The sequence below is a fragment of the Phacochoerus africanus genome, chromosome 2 (genome assembly GCF_016906955.1).
Source record: "Phacochoerus africanus isolate WHEZ1 chromosome 2, ROS_Pafr_v1, whole genome shotgun sequence".
Taxonomy (NCBI): domain Eukaryota; kingdom Metazoa; phylum Chordata; class Mammalia; order Artiodactyla; family Suidae; genus Phacochoerus; species Phacochoerus africanus.
Window position 1 is genome coordinate 11797360 of NC_062545.1, and position 24734 is coordinate 11822093.

At 44.2% G+C, this 24734-nt stretch overlaps 1 protein-coding gene across 1 annotated transcript in view; it reads right to left on the reverse strand.

Moving 5' to 3' along the window:
- TIAM2 (TIAM Rac1 associated GEF 2) overlaps positions 1–24734 on the reverse strand; it is a 237261-nt gene that overhangs the window by 137759 nt on the left and 74768 nt on the right. Inside the window, exon 2 of the mRNA XM_047769867.1 lies at positions 12406–12499. The gene's annotated coding sequence lies outside the window, so the exon portion shown is untranslated. The remainder of the gene's footprint in view (positions 1–12405; positions 12500–24734) is intronic.

A 24734-nucleotide genomic window follows, 5' to 3' on the forward strand; every position in this document is an offset into this window, starting at 1 on the left:
ACTTTAGGCACATAAGCTTTATTTTTAATTGCTATTTTTATTTATATTTTGTTTATTTATTTACCTATTTATTTTGCTCTTTAGGGCCGCACCCTTGGCATAAGGAGGTTCCCAAGCTAGGGGTCAAATCGGAGCCACAGCTGCCAGCCTACACCACAGCCATAGCAATGCAGGATCTGAGCCGCATTTTCGACCTACGCCACAGGCCAGGGACTGAACCCACAACCTCATGGTTCCTAGTCGGATTCGTTTCTGCTGCGCCATGACGGGAACTCCTAGGCATATAAACTTTAATTTCCTCATCCTGCATGAAAAATATTTATGTACCAATATATACATTTACGCATATAGGAATACACACACGTACACACAGAATTTTGTTTCCACATAGTTTCCATGTAGTTAGTACATGCTTGCAGATACACTTTCTAATCTTAATTGACAAATAATAAGAGCCATTACATAAGATCATCAGCCCAAGAATTATAAAGGCTAGTCTAACCTCCACAAAAATTTAAATTAGTGAACACAGAACCAAAGAATTTTTAGTCTTGGTGGGAGTTCTCTTGTGGCACAGCAGGTTAAGGATCTAGTATTGTCCCTGCTATGGCGAAGGTTCAATCCCTGGCCTGGGAACTTTCACATGCTGTGAGTGCAGCCAAAAAAAAATTAAAATTAAATTCAAAGAAAAAATTTTTTTGAAGAATTTTTAGGGCTTCCCATCGTGGCTCAGCGAGGGGAACCTGACTAGCATCCATGAGGACACAGGTTTGATCCCTGGCCTCACTCAGTGGGTTAGGGATTCAGCACTGCGGTGAACTGTGGTGTAGGTTGCAGGTGAGGCTCAGATCCAGCGTTGCTGTGACTCTGGTGTAGGCTCCGATTGGACCACTAGCCTGGGACCCTCCATATGCCATGGTGCGTCCTTAAGAAGACAAAACAAACAAAAGAATTTTTAGTGATGGTGAAAAAAAGCTGAAAAAATTCCCTACTCCAAGCCCCTCACTTAACAGATCAAAAATGAGGCCTTAAGGGACTTGTTCAGGGTCGCATAGCTGGTCAGCAGCCAAGACCTGCCACCCAAGTAACCACAACCCCTGGGACTGAAGTCAGAAGGTTGCTATGGAAACCAAGTCACATAACAGAAAACACGGGAATTCCCAACATGTTCATTCGACGTGTGCCCGGGGTAAAACACCCTGGGGAGACACAGAAGAAGAAGAAAGGACACAAATTCTCTGAGATGCCCTGGGATCCAGCTCGTTCACTCCTGCTCCCCTAACAATGACGTATCAGCCAGCAGAACACAAGCAATTTTCTTCCACACACGTTTGAGACAGAAGAACTGCTCCTTGATATGAAGGAGAGGCGGGGATTACGTCAGGAAGGAGGAGAGTTAAAGAGACGATTCTGAGGGTACAAAGTATTCAAAGAACAATTAGCAGCACAGAGATGTTTGGCGCCTCTACTGTTCTTAAGACAATCCTGGCTTTTTAATACACTTTATGCATAGATGTCTCCCAGCCAGAAGTGCCTGAAAGACTGAATTATCTCCAACATTCCGCAGACACTTTCAACGGGTTTGCATTGTCCGGTTCCATTTTTTATCACTGAGGTCACCCCAATAACTTTAGTTCTATGAATTTATAGAGTCCCTTGGGGTTTCAAACTATGTCAGATCTTTCAAATTCTTTAGACTTTGTCCAACTCTAGAAAAACACTCTCAATTTGGTACTCCATCCTAAAATTACAAAAGCCAGCATATTTCCACATCATGAAAGCTGAAATGTATCTTTCTAATGCTTCATCCTGACATATGTGTTAACAGGCATCTAAAATTGAATTCCTGGGATTTCCCATTGTGGTGCAATGGAAATGAACCTGACTAGTAATCATGAGGTCATGGATTTGATCCCTGGCCTCACTCACTGGGTTAAGGATCAGCATTGCCATGAGCTGTGGTGTCAGTTGCAGACATGGCTCAGATCATGAGTTGCTATGGCTGTGGTGTAGGCCAACAGCTATAGCTCCAAACGGACCCCTAGCCTGGAAACTTCCATATGCCGAGGATGCGGCCCTAAAAGGAAAAAAAAAAAAAAAATTTAATTGCATTCTTTGGCAAAGATCTCTGGACATTACATAAATTACTACTGAATTCTACCCCCAAATACACAATGCAAAATGACACATTAAAAAGTAAACACAGAAAAATGTTATAGAATTGAAGTGATGGGTTCAGTGTTCACTTTGGACTTTTCTGCGTTTCTGTAAATTTTCCTAATAAGGAGTTGAGGGGAAATCACTGTCTTGCTCTCTGTCTCTCCCCTTCTCTCACGTGCACACACACACACACACACACACACAACCACAGACACACCCACACCCACACACAGACACAGCAGAAAAGTGGTTGCCAGGTTGGGATGGGGAAATAGGGAGAGTTGGTAAAAGGGAACAAACTTTTAGCTACAAGATGAATAAGATCTGAGGATCCATGGGTAACATGTGGCTACAGCTGATGACACCATACTGTACAATTAAAATGTGCTAAGAGTAGAACTTCAGGAGTTCTCGTCTAGGTTCAGCAGAAACGAATCTGAGTAGAAACCATGAGGTCGCAGGTTCGATCCCTGGCCTCGCTCAGTGGGTTAAGAATCCAGCATTGCTGTGAGCTGTGGTATAGGTCGCAGACGCGGCTCTGATCCCAAGTTGCTGTGGCTGTGGTGTAGGCTGGCAGCTGTGGCTCCAATTAGACCCCTAGCCTGGGAACCTCCATATACCTCAGGTATAGCCCTCAAAAGGAAAAAAAAGATAGTAGAACTTCAATGTTCTCACCCAGAAAAACAACAACAACAACAATAAAAAGCAGTGAAGTGAGGGAAGTGCTAATTCACTAGAAGGGGTGATCCTTTCACTATGTATTAATATATCAAACATATCATTTTATATGTCGATTATACCTCTAATAAAGCTGACCTTTTTTTTTTTTAATGGCTGCACCTGCAGCATATGGAAGTTCTCAGGCTAGGGGTCGAATTGGAGCTACATATGCAACTTACACCACAGTTACAGCCACACTAGATCTGAGCTGCCTCTGTGACCCATGCCACGGCTTGCAGCCACGCCATACCCTTTACCCACTGAGAAAGGCCAGGGATCAAACCCGCATCCTCATAGACACTATGTTGGGTTCTTAACCCAATCAGCCACAATGGGAACTCCAAGCTGAAATTTAAAAAAAATTAAAAATTTAAAAAAACCATGTTTTACTATTTGCCTAGTGAAGACTAAGCACAAATTGTTGCTATAGCCTAATTGTAATCATTGACATGAATATCTTACACTCCACTTTCACAGGACAAATCATAATTAATAAAAAAGCAGGCCACAGAATGTAGTAGTGATATCTCAGGCTTCACAGCAGATGTGGGTTAGCAATTCATCTCTTAGTAATTTAGAAGCCTTTTGTACCTTCATCATAAAATAAGGTGAATAAAAATAAGGTCTATCTTGATAAAAACAAGGATTATTAATCTATAAATAGTTATTTAACAAACTGACATTAAAAATGCAATTTTAGGAGTTCCCATTGTGGATCAGTGGAAATGAATCTGGCTAGTATCCATTAGGAGGTGGGTTCAATCCCTGGCCTTGCTCAGTGGGTTAAGGATCTGGCGTTGCCATGAGCTGTGGTGTAGGTCACAGAAGTGGTTCAGATCCCAAGTTGCTGTGGCTGTGTTGTAGGCCGGAGCTGGAGCTCTGATTAGACCCTAGCCTGGGAACGTCCATACACTCCCGCAGTGTGGCCCTAAAAAGCAAAAGTAAAAAATAAAAATGCAATTTTAAAAGTAATATGGGAGTTCTCTTGTGACCAAGAGGGTTAAGGATCCAGCATTGCCACTGCAGTAGCTCAGGTTGCTGCTGTGGCATGGGTTTGATCCCTGGCCCAGGAATTTTCAGACTGCGGGGGCAGCCAAAAAAAAAAAAAAGGTAATATAAACTCTCAGAAATAACCTCTCTCTCTCTTTTAAAAATAAAGTAAGTCAACCCCCTCCATATTCTTCACTTTTCTTTCTTTTACAGCCTCACCCACAGCATATAGAAGTTCCCATTGCCACCATGGGAGCTGTGGCAATGCCAGATCCTTAACCCACTGTGCCACAGCAGGAAGTCCCACACTCTTCACGTTTGAAGTCAAACACACAATGATGCAGAATGAATATCCCATCAAGCACCATTCTTTATTGATACTCCATAGTCAATTCTAAGGGCTTCATCTGGTTAAATATATTTATATATAATAGCAATAATTAATAAAGGCTAAAAACATAAATTACCTTTATCCAAACAGGGTTCCAAAAGAGCAAATAATCGCTTACAAATATAGACATTCACCTTTGAGGAAGTCACATAAAAGAGCAAAATATTCCACAGCAGCTTCATGTACCTAAAGAGCTTTTAGCTTCTGATGGAAAAGCAGTACTTTGGATCATGTGGGCCGAAAACGTATGCAACTTGAGTAAAGCCATCAAAGAAGAAACGAAACAAAACGTCCTGGATGAAGGCAACACCAGAAGAAAACGAAACATGCAAAATATTCACGTGAAAACCCGAAAATCCAAAGAAATATCACTTGGAGAGGTAATTTCGTCCAAAGTCACAAACCTAGCAAGTCTGTTTCTGAATCCAAGTGTTTCCGAATTAGCCCGGAGAAGAGTGAAAGCCTGCCTGGTTGGCCTTCATGCCTCACCCAGCCGTGGTCTGAAGGTTTTACCTCCCATGTGTGACACTGAAACCCACACATGTGTACACCTGACCTGTGCAATTCATTTGCTACCTAATCATTGTTCCCCGGGGGGTCAGCAAAACAGCTCAGGGCCCAGGCTTTAGGGTCCCTCTGCCCTGACCTCAGACCCTGCTGTGTGACATTAGATATGTCACTTAACCTCTCTGTGTCTTGATCTACAAAGCAGGGATGGTATTACTTACTTTACAGGATTAAAATAATACATGGAGACTGTTTACCACAAGACCTGCCTGAGAATGCAAACTCCATAAAGCAGAGGTAGTGTTAAATGGGTTTTCACTGTTAAGTCTAGTATTTAAAAAGTGCCTGGCACATGGCAAATACTCAACAGGTACCCATGAAGCCAATGAAAGAATGAATGAACAAGAGATGACAGTGATGATGGCAGTGGTGAACATGCCAAGAAAAGAGCATCTGGCACCGTCTCTATCTTTGTGTCAGAAGCCTCTAAAACCCCTTTATTTAAAATAAGCCACCCACATGTTATCAATGCCCACTGAGCGAGACTTTCAGAGTGTCTGCTTGAAGAGCCCCAGCTGTTCTGCACTGCAGTGTATCACATTCCAGGCTGCTTCAGTCTCAAGAAGATGCTGGAAAGGCCCACAGCCATACATCTTTAAAATCAACAGTCAATTTTAAGATAATTCAAAACGCAAGTCTAGCCTGGTACATATTCCTTTAAAGTCACAGCTTCACAAATGCTGATTAAGAAGAAAATGGAGTGCCCTGTAGAATCAGTGAAAAACGTGGTATGTATTGAGAATAAAGAGCAAAATAAATGTTTAACTTGTTTAAAAGTGAACTGGATGTGCCCACAAAATCGACAATCTTAAGATCATGCAAAAGGCAATACTAGTATAGTCTGTATTGCCTTAAAGCCACGGCAAGTCTAAATTTCATAATATAAGCTTTTTCTAAGTGTTCCAAAGGCATCAAATGTGAAAAAAAAAGTAATGGAGACAATTATCATGAAAATGAGAGATTTTACGGTACAGATATTTATAATGTCCAAGTGGTATCTTACATAACAAGCAAGCCTTAATTTCACCAAATCACCACTTAGTTACTTTTATAAGAATAAGCAAATAAATTTTAAGTGACATAAAAATTAAGATTTCAAACAAATTCTGGAGTTCCGTCATGGCTCAGTGGTTAATGAATCCGACTAGGAACCATGAGGTTGCAGGTTCAATCCCTGGCCTTGCTCAGTGGGTTAAGGATCTGGCGTTGCTGTGAGCTGTGGTGTGGGTCACAGACATGGCTCAAATCCCACGTGGCCGTGGCTCTGGTGTACATTGGTGGCTACAGCTCCAATTGGACCCCTAGTCTGGGAATCTCCATATGCCGCAGGAGCGGCTCAGAAAAAGGCAAAAAGACAAAAAACAAAACAAAACAAAACAAACAAAAACCCCACAAAGATTTCAAACAAATTCTTAAAAAAAAAGTGTTCCTTTAAAGGGACTTTTTCTTTAAGTCCTTATAGCCAAATTAAATACACCTGGACAATGAACAATTACTGACAATATGGAGAATCCTAAATTTTGAAATTAAATACTTTATAATAAGTAACAGGTAATACGTTTATATAAATGACAAAATCTGTATTTAAAAAATCACGCCACCCAAAATAAAACTACAAAATGAGTTTCAGTGAAGGTGAGATGAAAAACGTTAATAGAAAAAAATCATTTAGGAACTATGCTTGTAAAACCCTGGCTTATAAATCCTAAGCACCAGACACATCTGTTTACAACATTTCTGAAGGGTTATATTGGAATATTTAAGAAAGCACAAGTAATCTGACCAGAACCAAATGTAATTAAGAAGTGTTATTTTCTGCCTCTCACTCCACTCACAATGTTTTCTTTTTAGGAACTGAAGTGACACTGTTTTGGCTGAAAGGTTCCTAATCAGTTTAATTCTGAGAATAATTGAATCTGAGTTTGCCAAGAGACTGTACAGGTCATCCGTCTAGCCTGGTCTTGCTTTTAATTTAAGAACCACCTCCGGGATCCGGCCAGATGGGCCCCTCTATTCTCCCTAAATACCCAGAGTGATGGGACGTCCACGGCCCTGGGAGGGACCACATTCCATTGGCAAGTAACCAATTGATAGATGAGGACGCCTTCCCCCGACTTCCAATCGGTCATCCTAAAAATTCCACTAATTAAGTTTAGTCTTTCCAGCATTATCCACACGCATCCTCCTCCCCTCCTCCACCCAGCCACCCCCCAGGGAGCCGAAGTCAGTGGCTCTTTCCTCCCCCACCTCCCCCTACCCCCTCGACTTAGTTTATCTTCCCGAGGAGCCAGAACCACTTTGTAAAACACAACAGACCGACAATAGCAGATGAGGTTCTTCACTCGAAATCAAATGCACATGGAAGCGAGCCCCAAGGCTGCAGCCTGCGCCTGAGGGAGCCCAGAGCACTCTCTCGGTCACCCCGCTCAGTAAACCTGGCTAGGGGCCCTCATTTCTTTGGTGCCACAAAGTCTAGAGCTCACTGGGGCTCCCCTGGAGAAGGCAGAATGGAACCCAGTTCCAGAGTCCCCGGATGTGTGCAAATTACACACGGCTCTCATTCCGCCCGAGCCAGGAGACCCAACAACTGCTCTTAAGGAAGGCGGGGAGTTTGCTGCTGAGAGAGAGGAAGTGGCCTAAAATAAAAGCAAGAGTGACCACAGAAGGAAAATGTTACTGTCCAGATGAGGAACCACAGTCTCCTACCTTTAGGGCTGTTTAAAGTATATCAACGAAGCAAAGCCTGAGTGCTATGCTTTTAAGAAATACAGATTATTTGCTTGCAAATGGAAAGCATTCTTCAGCACGGACACCCCAATGCTCCCTTTTTCTTCAAATATGAAACTCTATGGAAATAACTTCCATTTTCCCCCTATCGATATGGAAGGGGAGCACACTTGTCCACTTTTCTCCTAATGCTACTAGAAGAAAAACAACTTCACTCAATGGAAAATGGCAAGTGATGCTCAGTGTTGGGGAGACGGCATGCGGGGGTGGGGACTGTGGCATACGGGCCAGTGACAACCCGTCCCAGAGGGCCAGCAGCTGCCCCGCTCCAGAACCCCACGCCACCTGGGAATGCAGAAGCCTAGGAATGCTGCCAGATGAACCACATTTTTAAGAAACACTGCAAAATGCTGCTTTTATGTCAATTTTTCAGTTTTGAAAGGCAGGTAACTCATTTAAGTATTCTGCAGACACTTGTCAGGGACTCAGCGTTACAAGCCCAACAAAGCTTATCCACAGCCCAGAACCTGCCAGAAGCCTACCAGGTTGCAAGTTCTGACGCAGATGATAAGACCCCAAAGGGGAAAGTTTCAAATCCTGAAAAATATTTTGAAAGGAAACCATCAGCAGTCCCCACCCCCTGGCTTCAGAAGGCTAAGTCTGGATCTAAAGGGACATCTGTCCCTGCACAAGCGACCTGGCCATGCGTGAGGGGCACCATGATTTTGGAGAGGGATCCATTTACACAGAAGAGGCACCATGAAGGACCACACAGGCCCTGGCAGCCACCTTCCCGGTGAGTGAAGCCAACTCTCCATCTTCAGCCAGCCTGCCTTCGGAGGCCACATCTACCCTGGAAATGCAGGGTCACCCCCCGTTTTCCCACAGCTCCTAAGAAAGCCCTTCCCTACATGAAACCCAGAGGGGTTTCCTTCCACTTCTACTCATTGGTCCTGGCTCTTTCCCCAAAAACTGAATAAGTGGGCCTCATCTTCCCTGTTCCCCTCACACAGGAAGGGCCGGTGTGACGCTCCCTACTAAGCTTACTACTCTGCACGCTAGATATTCTGTTCCTTTCATCATAATCAATAGGACACTATTTCCAAACATTCCTCACCATGCTCACTCTCCTCTGGAGATCCATATCCTTCTTCTTTTCTTTTCTTTTTTTTTAGGGCCACACCTGCGGCATATGGAAGTTCCCAGGTGAGGGGTCCAACTGGAGGTGCAGCTGCTGACCTACGCCACAGCCACAGCAACACCAGATTAGAGCCGTGTCTGAGACCTACACCACAGCTCACGGCAAGGCCGGATCCTTAACCCACGGAGCGAAGCCAGGGATTGAACCCGCATCCTCACAGAGTCAACAGCGAGTCCTTAACATATTGAGCCATAATGGGAACAGCAGGATATCAATATCTTTCTTAAATCTAAGGTCTGAAGGCAAGAAAGAAAACTAAAGATTAGGCGGTGCTGTACCAGCAGCATTCTCTACATTGTTAATATTTTATATTTAATTCTCATGGCGCTCCTCTTTGATTTGTATTATTATCACTACTTGGCAGGTGAAGAAAAAAAAAAAAACCTAAGCAGAGTCAAGTGATTTGCTAAAGGCCACAAAACTAGTACCACTGAAAAACTCAAAACAAATCTGTCTGATACCAAAGAGAAAACAGCATTGCTATATTTATAGGAAATGGCATATCTATAATGGTTTTCTCATTATTATACCTTAATAAAATTTTAAACAATTATGAGCAAGTCTATTCTTTCTGGCAAGCTCGGGAGGGTAGCTGTTTTCATTCACATACTGCAAAAACAGATCTCAAAGTTGTGTCACCACTTTATAAACAGGATCCAAATACATTATTATTATTAATTTTTTGTCTTTTTGCCATTTCTTGGGCAACTCCCGCGGCATATGGAGGTTCCCAGGCTAGGGGTCAAATCAGAGCTGTAGCTGTCAAGCCTACGCCAGAGTCACAGCAACGCGGGATCCGAGCCACATCTGCAACCCTACACCACAGCTCACGGCAACGCCGTATCCCTAACCCACTAGCAACCTCATGGTTCCTAGTCGGATTTGTTAACCACTGTGCCACGACAGGAACTCCCAAATACATTATTTTTAAACCTAGTTAATGTATTTCATATATAAAAACCCAAGCATATGCTAAATAAAACAGAAATTCATGTGACATATACATTAACATACTTAATCACAATCATTCTATGAGAAAAATGCTTTTCTTTCTTTTTAGGGCCACATCTGCAGCATATGGAAGTCCCCAGGCCAGGGGCTGAACCAGAGCAGCAGCTGCCAGCCTACATCACAGCCATGGCAATGCCAGATCCGAGCCGCGTCTGTGACCGACACCACAACCACAGGATCCGTAACCCACTGAGTTGAGGCCGGGGATCAAACCCGTATCCTCAGAGAGACTATGTTGGGTTCTTAACACACTGAGCCGCACCTGGAAGGCCGAAAAATGCTTTTCTTACTCCTGTTTTACAGAAGAAGAAACTGAGCCAGGAAATGGCAGAGACAATTCAAAGAACTCGGGTGGTCCGACTCCTCCCAAAACCTCAACTTTAGGTTTTTGAAACAGGTGTCTTTCAGTCATGATTTCTGGACTTTGCGGAAGCGTGAATGAAACACTGCTGCAAGGCTAATAGGATCCCTTCTGAATATTCTAAGGTCGATGATATAAAGGTCAGCCAACATAAAGGTGACTAACGACCATCCAAATGGCTAGTTGTGGAGTGTGCCACATTTACAGATAAACCCAGAAATGCTAGAAAACTCCCTGTTTGGACCTTATTAACAGACGAATTGAATCTTCAAAATCTCCTCCAGAGTGAACAAATTTCTCACCACATGACACCAACAACTTCTACAGTGAGTTTCATTTAACTGTTGACTACATATTTAACCAAACAATAACTGTTGACTGCATATTTAACCAAACAATATCTGTGGTGCACCAGACAGACACATGTCCTGAGCGCATGGAAATTCTGCTCCAGTGACTGAGGCGAGACAAGAAGCCAATGAATAAATACACAAAGGAAAAAACTACCAGGTAGAGACAAGCACTTTGCAGAGAATTAAAAGAGGGTGATGTCAGTTCGTGGGAATGTAAATTGGTGCAGCCGCTGTGGAGGACAATAGGGAAGTTCCCTTAAAAACTAAAAACAGAGATGCCATATGATCCTGCAATCCCACTCCCTGGGCCTCGATCCAGGGTTAGTAGATGCAAACTATTGTATTTGGGGTGAGATCCTGCTGTATGGCACAGGGAACCCTATCTCGTCACTTGGGATGGAGCATGATGGAGGATAATGTGAGAAAAATAATGTATGTGTATAACTGAGTCCCTTTGCTGTGCGGCAGAAATTGACAGAACATTGTAAATCAACTGTCATAAAAAAACTTAAAAAAGGAAAGATGGAGACTCTAATTCGAAAAGATACATGCACCTCCGTGTTCAAAGCAGCAACTCTTTATAATAGCCAAGATGTGGAAGCAACCTAAGTGTCCACGGACAGAGGAATGGATAAAGAAGATGTGGTTCTATTCATCCAATAGACTATTAGCCATAAAAAAGAATGAGATAATGCTATTTGCAGAAACATGGATGGACCTAAGGATTATCACACTAAGTAAAGAAAACCAAAGATAGCAACCATGTGATATCACTTATTTGTGGAATCTAAAAAAAATGATGCAAATGAACTTACAAAACAGAAACAGACTCGCAGACACAGAAAACAATCTCATGGTTACCAAAGAGGAAAGTGAGGAAGGGTAAATTAGGAATTTGGGATTAAAACCTACACCTTAATATATATAAAACAGATAACCAACAAGGACCTACTGCATAGCACAGGGAAATACATTCAATACCTTATAATAACCTACAATGGAAAAGAAACTGGAAAAATACATATATGTATTTATATATATATATATATATAAAATCAAATCACTTTGCTATACACTTGCAACTAACACAATGTTGTAAGTCCACTATATTTCGATTTTTAAAAATGTTTTTAAATAAACTAAAAGAGAGGGCTAGTGCAGCAGGTGGCTAGGTGACCACCTCAGATTGAGTGGTTGGAGATGGTCTTTGCAGTTGAGATCCAAAGGGTGCAGAGCGGCCCAGGAAAGCTGAGACAGACTGCAGCCTGGAGAGACTCTGCCTATGCCTGTGCTCCAGCAAAGCAAGCATGAACTGCAGAGGGAGCAACGTTTCCAGGAAATTACTTGCAACCATTCCAAACACTGCTTTGGGACCTGCTCAGCTTCCCTGCTATAGCACTTACCCTGTAACAACGAACACACTACTAGCAAGATGCCCCAGTCGGAACCAGCCTTAACGTCGGAGGTGGAACCTGACCTTTCCTCAGTGGCTTCCTAGTGTCCAGGTCTCCTGCGCTGACCTGATCTTAACAAGTGCAACTAGAAATAACATACTCTAGCTTGTTCCTCAGCAGGAAGTCCTAGGTGGAGCTCAAACATATGCCCTCTCAGTATGTGACGTCTAAAGAAAAGGAAATGAACACTTCCCAAGCTTCAGTGTCTCACCTAAATTCCCAGAGAAGAGGGACATATGCTCTTCCACGTAGAGAAGATGGGCCAGCACATCAAATTCAAGTGCAATTGTAGTAAGCCACTCAGACAGCAGGAACCTCAGCCACCAGCACCTGGGGAATCCATACTGACTTTTCCCCCTGAAGCCCGCATACAAAGAGCAGTTAACAGAACTACATGAGGAAGAGACACCCAAGAAATATAAAATGACAGACAGTATTGCCTTTGAGATGTGCAAGCAACCAGAACTTACCCCGAGGAGGTATGGACCACTCTTAGCGTAACCATTCATTCATCCACAAGACGAGATCACTCAAGGGACGTCTTTGTCATTCAAGCACAAAGCCCTGGCAAAAGAAAACCAAAACACAGAGACGGTGAAAATCAAATCCTCAAAATCAGAATTGTGAGATTAAAGCTCAGTTTCTTGGCATGCTGCCATTTTCTTGGGCTTGACACCCAAAGGGAGCATCTAAAAGACAAAGCAAGGGTTAAACAATTAACTATAAAGGAAATATCAGCATCTTCCCACATCCTCATTGGAGCAGCAGATTTACTGTTTCATCCTAGAGCGTTACATGGCCAAGCCATTTTACGGACAGGTAGGTGGAGGGAGGAGAGGAGGAGGAGAGGGAGGGAGGAGAGAGAAACGGGGGAGGGGATAGGGACACAGAGGGACGGACGGTTCAACAGACAGAACAAGCCGACTGCTATCAAGCCACCCCTCTAGATGCTGAGGGTAGAGTAGTAAATACAAGTCTCTGCTCCCCCCGAGCTTTATTCAAATGGGAGGAAGCAGTCAAACAAATAGGTACATAAACTAAATAAAACATCCTAGAACGAAACCTGCAATAGAGACATGACATCATATAGGGTGATGAACTAAGGAGTCACAAGTGTCCTATTTAAATTGGAAGATTAGGAAATGGCTCTCAGAGACAGCAACTAGGCTGAGATCTGAATGCTATGGGGGTTTTTTTGTTTTTTTTTTTTAATTGTTTTGTTTTGTTTTTTTGTTTTTGTTTTTGTTTTTTGTCTTTTTGCTATTTCTTTGGGCTGCTCCCACGGCATATGGAGGTTCCCAGGCTAGGGGTCTAATCGGAGCTGTAGCCGCCGGCCTACGCCAGAGCCACAGCAACGCAGGATCCGAGCCACGTCTGCAACCTACACCACAGCTCACGGCAACGCCAGATCCTTAACCCACTGAGCAAGGGCAGGGACCTAACCCGCAACCTCATGGTTCCTAGTCGGATTCATTAACCACTGCGCCACGACGGGAACTCCTGAATGCTATGTTTTTTTAATGGCCACACCCGAGGCATGGAAGTTCCCAAGCCAGGGATTGAATCTGAGCTGCAACTGTGGCAGTGCCAGATCCTTTAACCCACTGTGCCAGGCCAGGAATCAAACCCACACCTTCACAGCAGTTCGAGCTGCTGCAATTGGTTTCTGAACGCACAGTGCTACACTAAGAACTCCATGAATGCTATTTGGAAGTTAGAAAAATGATTTCCTGCACAGAGGGACCAGCCAAGAACCTAAATGAACCAGCGTTATCCAGAGTAGTTATCATGGATTGTGGGGCAGAATCGAAATGCAGGCGAGTGGCGTCAAAGGATCTGAGCTGCATTACTCATTAAGCAGGTGGCTTCTGGGTCCTCTCATGTTATGGAGAATAATACTTTCTTCCTACGCTTGATACACCACCCAGTGATACATTAAAACTCATGGCCCTGTTGGTCAACAGAGCAAAAGGTATCGCCCTTTTCTTTCACTGTTTAAAATGTTAAACAGATTGCTTTCAGAGGATGAGACTTGCCTATTATCATAATTATTATCACAATGATCCACTGTCATCACTATTATTGTTACTGAGCTACAGCTGACATACAATATCGTGTTATTTTCAAGGAGAGACTTGTCTTTATACAAAAATTTATTTCACCTCTGCTACATACACAAGATACTATGTTCTGATAACAACTGTGTACTATGGCTCCAAGTTCACAACCCTTGATAAAGAATGCAGACTTTGCGAGTTCCCATTGTGGCTCAGTAGGTTAAGATTCTGACTGGTATCCACGAGGATGTGGGTTCAATCCCTGGCCTCGCTCAGTGGGTTAGGGATCCAGCATTGCCGTGAGCTTCGGTGTAGGTCAAAGACACAGCTCTGATCTGGCATGGCTGTGGCTGTGGTGTAGACCAGAGGCTACAGCTCCAATTTGACCCCTAGCCTGGGAACTTCCATATGCAGGTGCAGTCTAAAAAGACCAGGAAAAAAAAAAAAAAAAAAAGCATGAAGACTTTGGAGCCAAAGGATGAGAGTTCAGCCCCCAGTTTCTCTATTACCACCTATTTATTTAAATTGCCTGAGCCTCTGGCTTCTTCAACTACAAAATGGAAATGATATCTACTTTGCAGGGTTATTCTAAATATTATAGGATGGTGCACATAAAAGAGCTAATAAAGTGGGTGAAATGTGAAATTCTCAAAGTGGTGATAAAGTACTTTCACTGTAAACAGTTGCCATTATTGGGCAAGGCGTGATTCTCACGATGATTCATGCTACAGAAACACACCTATACAATCAGGCACAGTGGAGATGACAATTTTCATTGACAGATCATAGAATAATCTATGGCTAGACACTTAAAAACCAGCCCAACTCCCTCTCTCTAAAAGTGAGAATTTAAAGCTAGAAGACGTAAACTGATTTGCCCAAGGTGACATAAGAGGTTCAAAGGTTTTGGAAACCTAAATAATAGGCATTTTTGGTCTAGAATGCTTGCCTTATAAATCGTAAATAGACATATTTTTAAAATTCTCTTTGTAATTAAACCAGTATGGATAAGAAAATATTTTTAAACAGAATGGAAAATTAAACAAGCTTCAGTGTACTCTATCTAAACACAATACACCGGGTTTTTGTTTGTTTGGTTGGTTTTTTTTTCTTTTTTGTCTTTTTGTTTTTAGGGCCGCACCCACAGCATATTGAGGTTCCCAGTCTAATCGGAACTGTAGCCACCGGCCCACGCCACAGCCACAGCAACACCAGATCCAATCCGAATCTGTGACCTACACCACAGCTCACGGCAACGCCGGATCCTTAACCCAGTGAGCGAGGCCAGGGATCAAACCCAGGTCCTCATGGATGCTAGTTGGATTCATTAACCACTGAGCCATGATAGGAACTCCCAAACACACTACACTGTTTAAAAGCCAAGGGAGTTCCCATCGTGGCGCAGTGGTTAACGAATCTGACTAGGAACCATGAGGTTACAGGTTCAATCCCTGGCCTTGCTCAGTGGGTTAAGGATTCCGTTATGCCGTGAGCTGTGGTGTAGGTCATAGATGTGGCTCGGATCCCACGTTGCTGTGGCTCTGGTGTAGGCCGGCGGCTACAGCTCCGATTAGACCCCTACCCTGGGAACCTCCATATGCCTCGGGAGCAGCCCTAGAAAAGGCAAAAAGACAAAAAAAAAAAAAAGCCAAGAATGATCCTGTCTTACTGACAGGCTGATAAATGGTTATTTCCTAACCAAGAAACTATACAATATAACATTTGCCACACTTTAATTTTTCCAAGCACTATGTGACAGAAGCTTCCACACGTTCGTTCTGAAGACCTTGCCATTTCCTGAGTGTGGCCGTCTTTTATTTTTCATACCTTCGCATACACGGTCTCGGGCCGGGAATGCCTCCCTGGAGGACTCCGAATTACCCGTCAGGATCCAGCTAAAGTGTCTCGTCTTCCACTCTGGTCCCAGCACAGGTGACCGTGGTTTTGCCACCGTGACCAATTAGCCGTTCCAAAGTGCTCTTCCACCCCATGTGTGCCCAGGGCCATGTGAACAACGCAGTGTCATCTAGTCGGACGGACTGAAACCCGTCCTCAGCAGTGGGACATCCTCTTCACTGTGCTGACTGGATTTAGCCGCCCACGAGGGCCCTGTTTTAAGGTGAGTCCGGCGCGGGACGGGCCCTGTGAGCTCCTGTGACTGCAGACAGGTCTAAGAGGGCCCCGAGGGTACCGTCTTCGCAGCCCGAGGCAGTGCTGGCTGAACTGCATCTGCCACAAAACGTTTGGGATTCTACATATTCGTTCTACACAGAGTGTGCCTACCTCCCCCTCCGCACGTAGTAGGCAGCCTGTGTGGACAGAGTCATCCGTCAACAGGGGTCACTCATGCTCCTTCCCGCATGGAAACCTGCCTTTCCAGAGCCCGTGAACTGCCTGCTTGTCCCTATGACATCATTTTAATCTAACATGAATCGATCTTACGTTTTTCTCCCCTGAGTTTTGTGAAGAAAAGCCGCAGGCTGCATGTAATTGAATCTTCAGCTACATCTCAGTTTAAAAAAAAAAAAAAAAAAAGCCACACCTACAGAAAGACTGCAACATTCATCAATCTAGAAGCCTATGGTCAAGGCCTGGCCTAAGTTCACAGGGCCCAGTGTTTATAAAACTTTTCACTGCCAGGCCGACCCGGTCACGGAGAAAGTGCTGAGGCAGAGAAAGAGACCTGACTACTTACCCATGCCCTGAAAACACACTCCCCGAGACCCAACTCGGTAGGAAGAACGCTTTTCCTGCTGAGAACATTCTCCCTAAAATTCGTACCTTCTTCAGATTAGATTCCCTTTGTAAGCAGCCTCTCCCTGACCAAAATCAGGTCTTAAAAGTTTCTGGGTTTCCTCTAGCCTTGCTATCTATCAGCTAGGCAGCTTATCAATTCAGAGACTCAACCCAGAGTCTGTCATCAGACAGTGCAGCTAGGGGGAGGTTCTCCAGGAGCCAGAGGGAGCTGGGAGTGGAAAGAGAACTCCCACCTCCACGAACCCCTCGTGGGAGCCGGGTCTGCAGCACCTGACGAGTCTGCCAGCATCCCTCTTCCCAGGTGGCTGCTTTATTGCCTGCTCAGGCCCACAGAGATTTCAGAGACGCGAGGAACAAGCCCCTCCGTGCCCCTGCTCCAAGGCTGGACCTAAGGTGGCACTAATGATGGGCTGGATGCCTTCATCCGGTGCCCACCTTCACCAGGTTCTTGCGTGGATACTAACGCACTGCTCCCTCACAAAGAGCTCATGGAACACGATGCCGCCCTTGACAAAAGACGGCCCAGCCCCTCAGGAGACGGTGCAGAATCTGCCCTGTGGACAAAGGCTGACTAATTACAATGAAAATACCCACGGAGGGCAGCACTTACTGCTTACAATGATCCAAGTCACAGCGAGTCCCTTGTCATTTATGAAACAGCTCACGTGAAACACACCCCGCCCCACCCCCAAAAACAGCTGGAAAAAGGACAGGGTATATCCATTTGCGCCACTGTGTTCCCTGGGCTGGCGATCCCGTCCACCCATCTGGCCTCCGTTTAAAGCAAGTGTTTCTTAGGAGGAGGGTTCCCACAAAGTTCATGCATCCAGGGACAAAACCCAAGGACCCGAAAGCTGGCACATTATACCTGGAGCGCCCACCTGCAGGGTGGGGGATGGGAGGTACAAACTACTGGGTGTGAGACAGGCTACAAGGATGTACCGTACAACACGAGGAATATAGCCAATATTTTGTAATAACTGAATGGTGTGTTACCTTTATTTTTTAGCAAGTGGCATGAGCAACAAAATAAAACTCATATAGTCATTACCCTATAATATGGATTTAAATGCTCCTTGAATGAAAGGGAAGGAAAAAAATGAAAGGATCCAATGACCTAAGGTCTACATAGACATTTCTCCAAAGACAGACAGATGGCAAAAAAAAAAAAAAAGATGTTCAGCATCACTCATTATTAGAGAAATGCAAATCAAAACTAAAATAAGGTACCATTCACACCAGCCAGAATGGCCATCATCAAAAACTCCACCAACAATAAACGCTGGAGAGGGCGTGGAGAAAAGGGAACCCTCTTATGCTGTTGGTGGGAATGTAAATTGGTGCAAGCACTATGGAAAACCATATGAAGGTTCCTCAGAAAGCTAAAAATAGAACTATCATATGATCCAGCAATCCCCCTCCTGGGCATCTATCCAAAGGAAACCATAATTGGAAAAGATACAAGTACCCCAATGTTCATAGCAGCACCATGCACCCCAATGTTCACAGCAGCGCTATTTACAATAGTCAAGACATGGAGGTAACCTAAATATCCATCAACAGAGGAATGAACAAAGAAGATGTGGTACCTATATACAAAGGAATACTACATAGCTATTAAGAATGAAATAATGCCATTTGCAGCAACATGGATGCATCTAGAGATTATCATACTAAGTAAAGTTAGTGAAAGATAAACATCATATGATATCACTTGTATGTGCAATCTTTTTAAAAAATGGATCCAAGTAAACTTATTTACAAAACAAACAGACTCATAGACCTTGAAAACAAACTTATAGTTACCAAAGGGGACAGGTTTGGGGAGGGGAGAACTGGTGGTATGGGATTGGCAGGTGCACATTCTAGTATATGGAATGACTGGCCAACGGGGGACCTACTGTATAGCACAGAGAACTTTACGCAATATTCTGTGATAATCTATATGGGGAAAGAATCTGAAAGAGAATGGGTATGTGTATGAATCACTTTGCGATTCAGCAGAAATTATCACAACATTGTAAATCAACTGTAAGTCAATGAAACTTTAAAAAATGGGGGGGGGGAAGGATCCACTGATCTTAAAATGGGAAACATTTGTGCATCACAAGGACAAGCATCTGAAAATGGCACACGGTGGCCGGTGTGAACCCCTGAATTTAAGTAGACTATAGGAAGATTTGTCCTTGCATGCTCCAGTACCACAGACTGCCACAAAATGATGACCCAAATAGTTCAATCTCCTGAACGGTTCAAACCTGCCACACATCTCCTTCCTGGAAAGAGAGCACAAGCTAATGCTTCAATGGATTAGGGAATCTTTTCTGACTGGCTTCCTGCCTGGGGACCTGCAGGAAATAATGATCCCAGAGTCACGAGCTTCCCTAAGAAAGCGCATCCCGAGCGAGGCTCATCTCAGGACGGCTTTAAGCTGTTCTCCTGCCCTCAGGAGGCATCTCACAGCTTCATCCCAAGGCTGAGGATGTGGGTGAGGGCATGAAACATTATCTCAGATGCTATGTTACAGCATCACTAGACATAACACAGTAATATCCCTCTAATCTAAAAGATGCCAAACTCGGAGTTCCCATTGTGGCTCAAGAGGTCACAAACCCAACTAGTATCCATGAGGATGTAGGTTCAATCCCTGGACTCACTTGGTGGGTTGAGGATCCAGCCTTGCCGTGAGCTATGGTTTAGGTCACAGACAAGGCTTGGATCCCACATCATTGCTGTGGCTGTGGTGTACGCCGGCAGCTGCATCTCCAATTGGACCCCTAGCCTGAGAACCTCCATATGCCACAGGTGTTGCCCCTACCCCCCTCCCAAAAAAAAGTCAAACTTGACACTTGAAGATGAAATGTTACTTTTACATAAACATCTGTTTAAAGTCACCTGTTTGAGAAAAAGAAAACCTACGGCTATACATATCTTCCCTGCAAAAATGTGTATTTTACTTTTGAAAATAAAGAATGTGTAGGTTTTATAGCAAATTCTTCTTTAAACACTTTTCATAAACGTTTTAATGCCCCCCCCGACAAACAGTAAACTTGAAATAAAGAGGCACCAGCTAACAGAGAAGGCCCCTGTGATTCTGTGTCACTTGTAGGGAAACTGGAGATGAGGCTCTGAAAGACGCTAACAAATACCAACCCGAGAGCCGCAGTAGAGATGAGGAAGCCTTTCCGAGGATGAGAGAAACACCTGACAGGAGGCTGCTTTCGTTTGCGATTCATCATTGAATTTTGCAGAAAGGAGCACATGGGAGAGTGCCCGGGGGTCAAACAGCTGTGGTTTCGTTCCATTACTGTGGGGGAAATCAAAATGACCCAAGGAGTAAAGCAACATCAGGAACTCTCTGAACAAAGCAAACACCAGGATCCCTATGGTTTCACACTGTGTACCTCTGAGACTCAGGCTGTGCTGACTACAGCTGACAAACAGCTCACGTCACACGTAGTCACATTTAAGTCCCAGTTAACAACCAAGTGCAAAGCTGGGCACCGAGAGTGAATCACGGGTGAATCAGACCCGGCACCGCTTATCAAAGGGCCTCGAGTGAGCAGGGGAGACAAGACAGTAAAGACATTATTCATCACATGAAGAGGCAAGATACACTTGCCACCTGGGACGGGAGCAAGACGATGCTGTGAAGAATGCCAGAAACTTCCCTTGGTTTTGAAAAAAGAAAAGAAACAATGGAGTTCCCTGGTGGCTCAGTGGTTAAGGATCCTGTGTTGTCACTGCTGTGCTGTGGGTTTGATCCCTGACCCGGGAGTTTCCGTATGCCGCAGGCACAGCCCAAAAGGGAAAAGAAAAGAAAAAGAGCAACTACCAAAAAGCAAAACAAAGTCCATTTAATCTTTCCAGAACAGGCATTCTCAGCAGCAATACCACTAAAATCATCAAGCCAAACTAGAGGAAAGTATAGTTTGAATCCAGCCTAAAAAGGAGAAAAAAACAAAATACATCCAAACCACAGCAGGAAAAAAAAAAAAAAAAAGACCACCTCTATGGCAAAACAGATCATAGAACTTATAAAAAAATTTTTTGGCAGCTACAGGGTATCTATTTCCAAAGAGATAAAGGCAGACCTTACATCCACAGCTGAGAGCAGGCTGGGATCAAGAAGACAGCCCCGGGCAGACACCCACCAGAGCATCAGCGGCTACTGCTGGAGAGCGGCTCAGACAAGAGGACATGACGTGGGGCTGAGCAGAGCAGGGCAGCCTTGCTTGCAGACCTGGCCTCAGAGAACTGTCCGACTTGAGCGAGGAACCAGGCAGGCCCTGCCTTCTCATAAGGAGGACGGCACAGGTGAAGGACAGAGAGACCAGGAGGCCCGAGACTCGAGCAAGACCCAGAAAAAAGCATCAAGTGCAACGACGCACAGCGTGGAGTCAACCCCAGAGAGAAGCAGGTCAGGATGGAGGCCCCCCGGGTCCAGGAGGCCACGTGAGGATTAGTCATTGGAAGCCGGTCATAAGAGCAGAAGTCCCAAGCCAGCAGTCTGTGAGCCCTCCTGCTGGCACCAGCTTGGCACCATCCATCAATACAGACCGACTATTGACTGATGCCAATTAACTGGGAGATCCTAACGTGTGTTTGCACAACAGAAGAGAGCTCTTTGCTAAGAAGGCTGGGGCACCAGGTGCAGGGTTAGGCGCAAACCCCTCGATGATGCCCAGCTTTGGGTCTTTCATCCACCTCTCTAAACCTGACTGCCCTCCTCCCAGGACCACAGAGAAAGCAAAAGCGAAAATCTCCTTAAATTACCTGGCACAGGGCTTCATCCGAGTTAATAAATGTTAAATAATAGATACTAGTTCTCTCTTCTTGTCCCAGGTTCTGTGATGCAGAAAGAAATACAAGCTTTCTTCCCAAGGGAGCAGCACGAATAAAAACTTTGAATTAGCAGTTCCTGCTGTAGCACAATGGGTTAAGGATATGACTGCAGCACCTGGGGTCGCTGCAGAGGTGCGGGCTCAATCCCCAGCCTAGGAACTTCCATATGCTGAGAATGCGGCCATTAAAAAAAAGGAAAAAAATTATGCAGAAGATCTAAACAGACAGTTCTCCAAAGAAGACATACGGATGGCAAAAAAACACATGAAAAGATGTTCAACATCACTCATTATTAGAGAAACACAAATCAAAACCACTATGAGGTGCCACCTTACACCAGCCAGAATGGCCATCATCAAAAAGTCTATAAATAATAAATGCTGGAGAGGGTGTGGAGAAAAAGGAACCCTAGTACACTGCTGGTGGGATTGTAAATTGGTGCAACCACTGTGGAAAACAGTATGGAGATGCCGCAGAAAACTAAAAATAGAACTACCATTTGATCCAGCAATCCCACTTCTGGGCATCCATCCAGAAAAAAAAAAAATCACAACTCGCAGAGATGCATGTACTCCAATGTTTACTGCAGCACCATTTGTAATAGCCAAGACATGGAAACAACCTAAATGTCCATCGACAGAGGACTGGATCAAGATGTGGTACATATACACAATGGAATATTACTCAGCCATCAAAAGGAATGAAATACCATCATTTTTAGCAACATGGATGGACCTAGAAATTATCATGCTAAGTGAAGTCAGCCATACAATGAGACACCAACATCAAATGCTTTCACTGACATGTGGAATCTGAAAAAAGGACAGACGGAACTTCTTTGCAGAACAGATGCTGACTCACAGACATTGAAAAACTTATGGTCTCCGGAGGAGACAGTTTGGGGGGTGGGGGGTTGTGCTTGGGTTGTGGGATGGAAATCCTGTGAAATTGGGTTGTGATGATCATTGTACAACTACAGATGTGATAAATTCATTGAGTAATAAAAAAAAATAGGAAAAAAGATTTAAAAGCTAACCTTTGAACTACTGTTAACAAGCTTGCAAGGCTAGCAAGATGACTCAGTAATACCAAGGCCAGGCCTCAATGTCCGTTACTAACAAATACTGTAAAATGATTTTTAAAAAATATTTCTCTAGGACCGGAGTAGGTTGGTAAATTAAAAGTTAAAAAGGAAAACGTCAACTGAGAAGCCAGCACGGATTCGACTTGGAAATTACTGGGTTTCCATTTTGATAATTGTATTCTGAAACTGTTTCCGTAATATTCTAAAATCAAAAGTAAGTAAATGAACCCAGGCCCTGAGTTCCCTCCCCTTAAGTCCTGAGCAGAAGGGAGCCTTCTGAACCGGCAGGTAATTGCAGGTCTGTTTTCAAGTGCAAGGCTGGGCCTGTAAGATGCTCTTCTTCGGAAAAAATTACCCATCGCTATGAAAGGGGCTCAGCACATGTTAGGATTTTGTGAAATAAACAGCTTCCAGGCCTTTGGGCCCAATGGAAACTATGGAAATTGTGGAGAATTAAGCATAAATGATGGCAAATTTATTAAATGTGAACTCCGCGGATGCAAAATAAAAAGGATTTGGAGGAAAGGTTAGGAATTTCAAATTCTCGGTAGGAGGATGTGGCTGAATGCATTGCTAGGCTGTTTTCCTAATTTTGATCTTCTATGGCCAGCCATTCACGTTGGAGCTCCATCTTCTCTCTTGGGACCAAATCAGAGCATCTAATTAGCTCTGATTAGCATCCAATTACAGTTCCTGGATCTAAACTATGTGTACATCCCTAAACAACGGTGATCACAGAACTTCCTTAGACTGAAGGGTTTAAGACATTTACTTGTAATTTACTTCAGGACAAAATCAACTGAAACCTACTTCCCATAGGTATTTTATTACCTGTTCTTTCCTGAGGACGGATAACTAAAGCGTCAACTGGAAACTGGCTGTAACGAGGGGGTTGGGCAGAGAAGACTGACACAATTCTGGACTTTCACAATGTGAGAGGCATTTACAGGCACACGGTCTAGGAATAGAATTTGAACCCAAACTCCACGGCCCCTAATGAAAGTTCCATTCCCTTTCTACCTCTTAAACCACCCAAAGGCACTCCACCCTCACCCCTACCCCCATGCCTCAGACCCCAGCCCCATTCTATTAGTAACTCCTTCAGGCTCCAACCTAAAGCCCTGTCCACTGTCACCATCCTGCCTAAGGTGCCTGCCCGCTAACTCTATTACCTGTCTTCTCGCCATCATTTCATTACACTAATTCCTTTGTTACGTCTTGTTCTCACTTCATGCAAAACCCTAGGTACTCCCAAGTGACCTTAGGCAAGGAAAGAAGAGGTAGACACATTATATCCATGACCCCCAAAGAAACTAAAATAAAAAAACAAAGGTTAAGGTTTTCTCCAAGAGTTGTCCACTAGATTTATTTATTTTTTGGTCCCCGTGTAGTGACACAAAGACATCAATATTCTATTTAGCTTAGCTTTACTCTTTTGGCTATAACAGAACTTCATTAAAAAAATGTTTCTAGGAGTTCCCATTGTGGCTCAGTGGGTTAAGAACCCAGAATAGTCTCCATGAAGATACAGGTTTGATCTCTGGCCTCGCTCAGTGGGTTAAGGATCCAGAGTTGCCACGAGCGGTGGTGTAGGTCGCAGATGCAGCTTGGATCTGGTGTTGCTGTGGCTGTGACGTAGGCTGGCGGCTACAGCTCCGTTCAACCCCTAACCCAGGAACTTCCATATGCCACAGGTGTGGCCGTAACAAGGAAAAAAAAAAAATTCTATGGCATTAAGTATGTTCTTGAAAATCTTCTGTATGAATTAGCCAGAGGCTTTTTAAACTTTATCCAACTTGAACATTTAATCCAACCCAGTCTCCCCTTCCTACCTCACATGCATTCCCTTCCCACAGTGGGAGCACAGAGCAATCTGAAGGAGCTGCAATCACACCTCCAATCTGGCGTGTTCTGGCTTCGTACTCCCCCCATCCCACAGCCCACTGTCCAGAACTGCACCTGCCCTACCATCCTTGTCTGGAGCTGCCCTGAGACCCAGTGCACCTCCACCATTTAACCAGCCACCCACACCCTCCAACTCCTCAAGGCCCTGCTC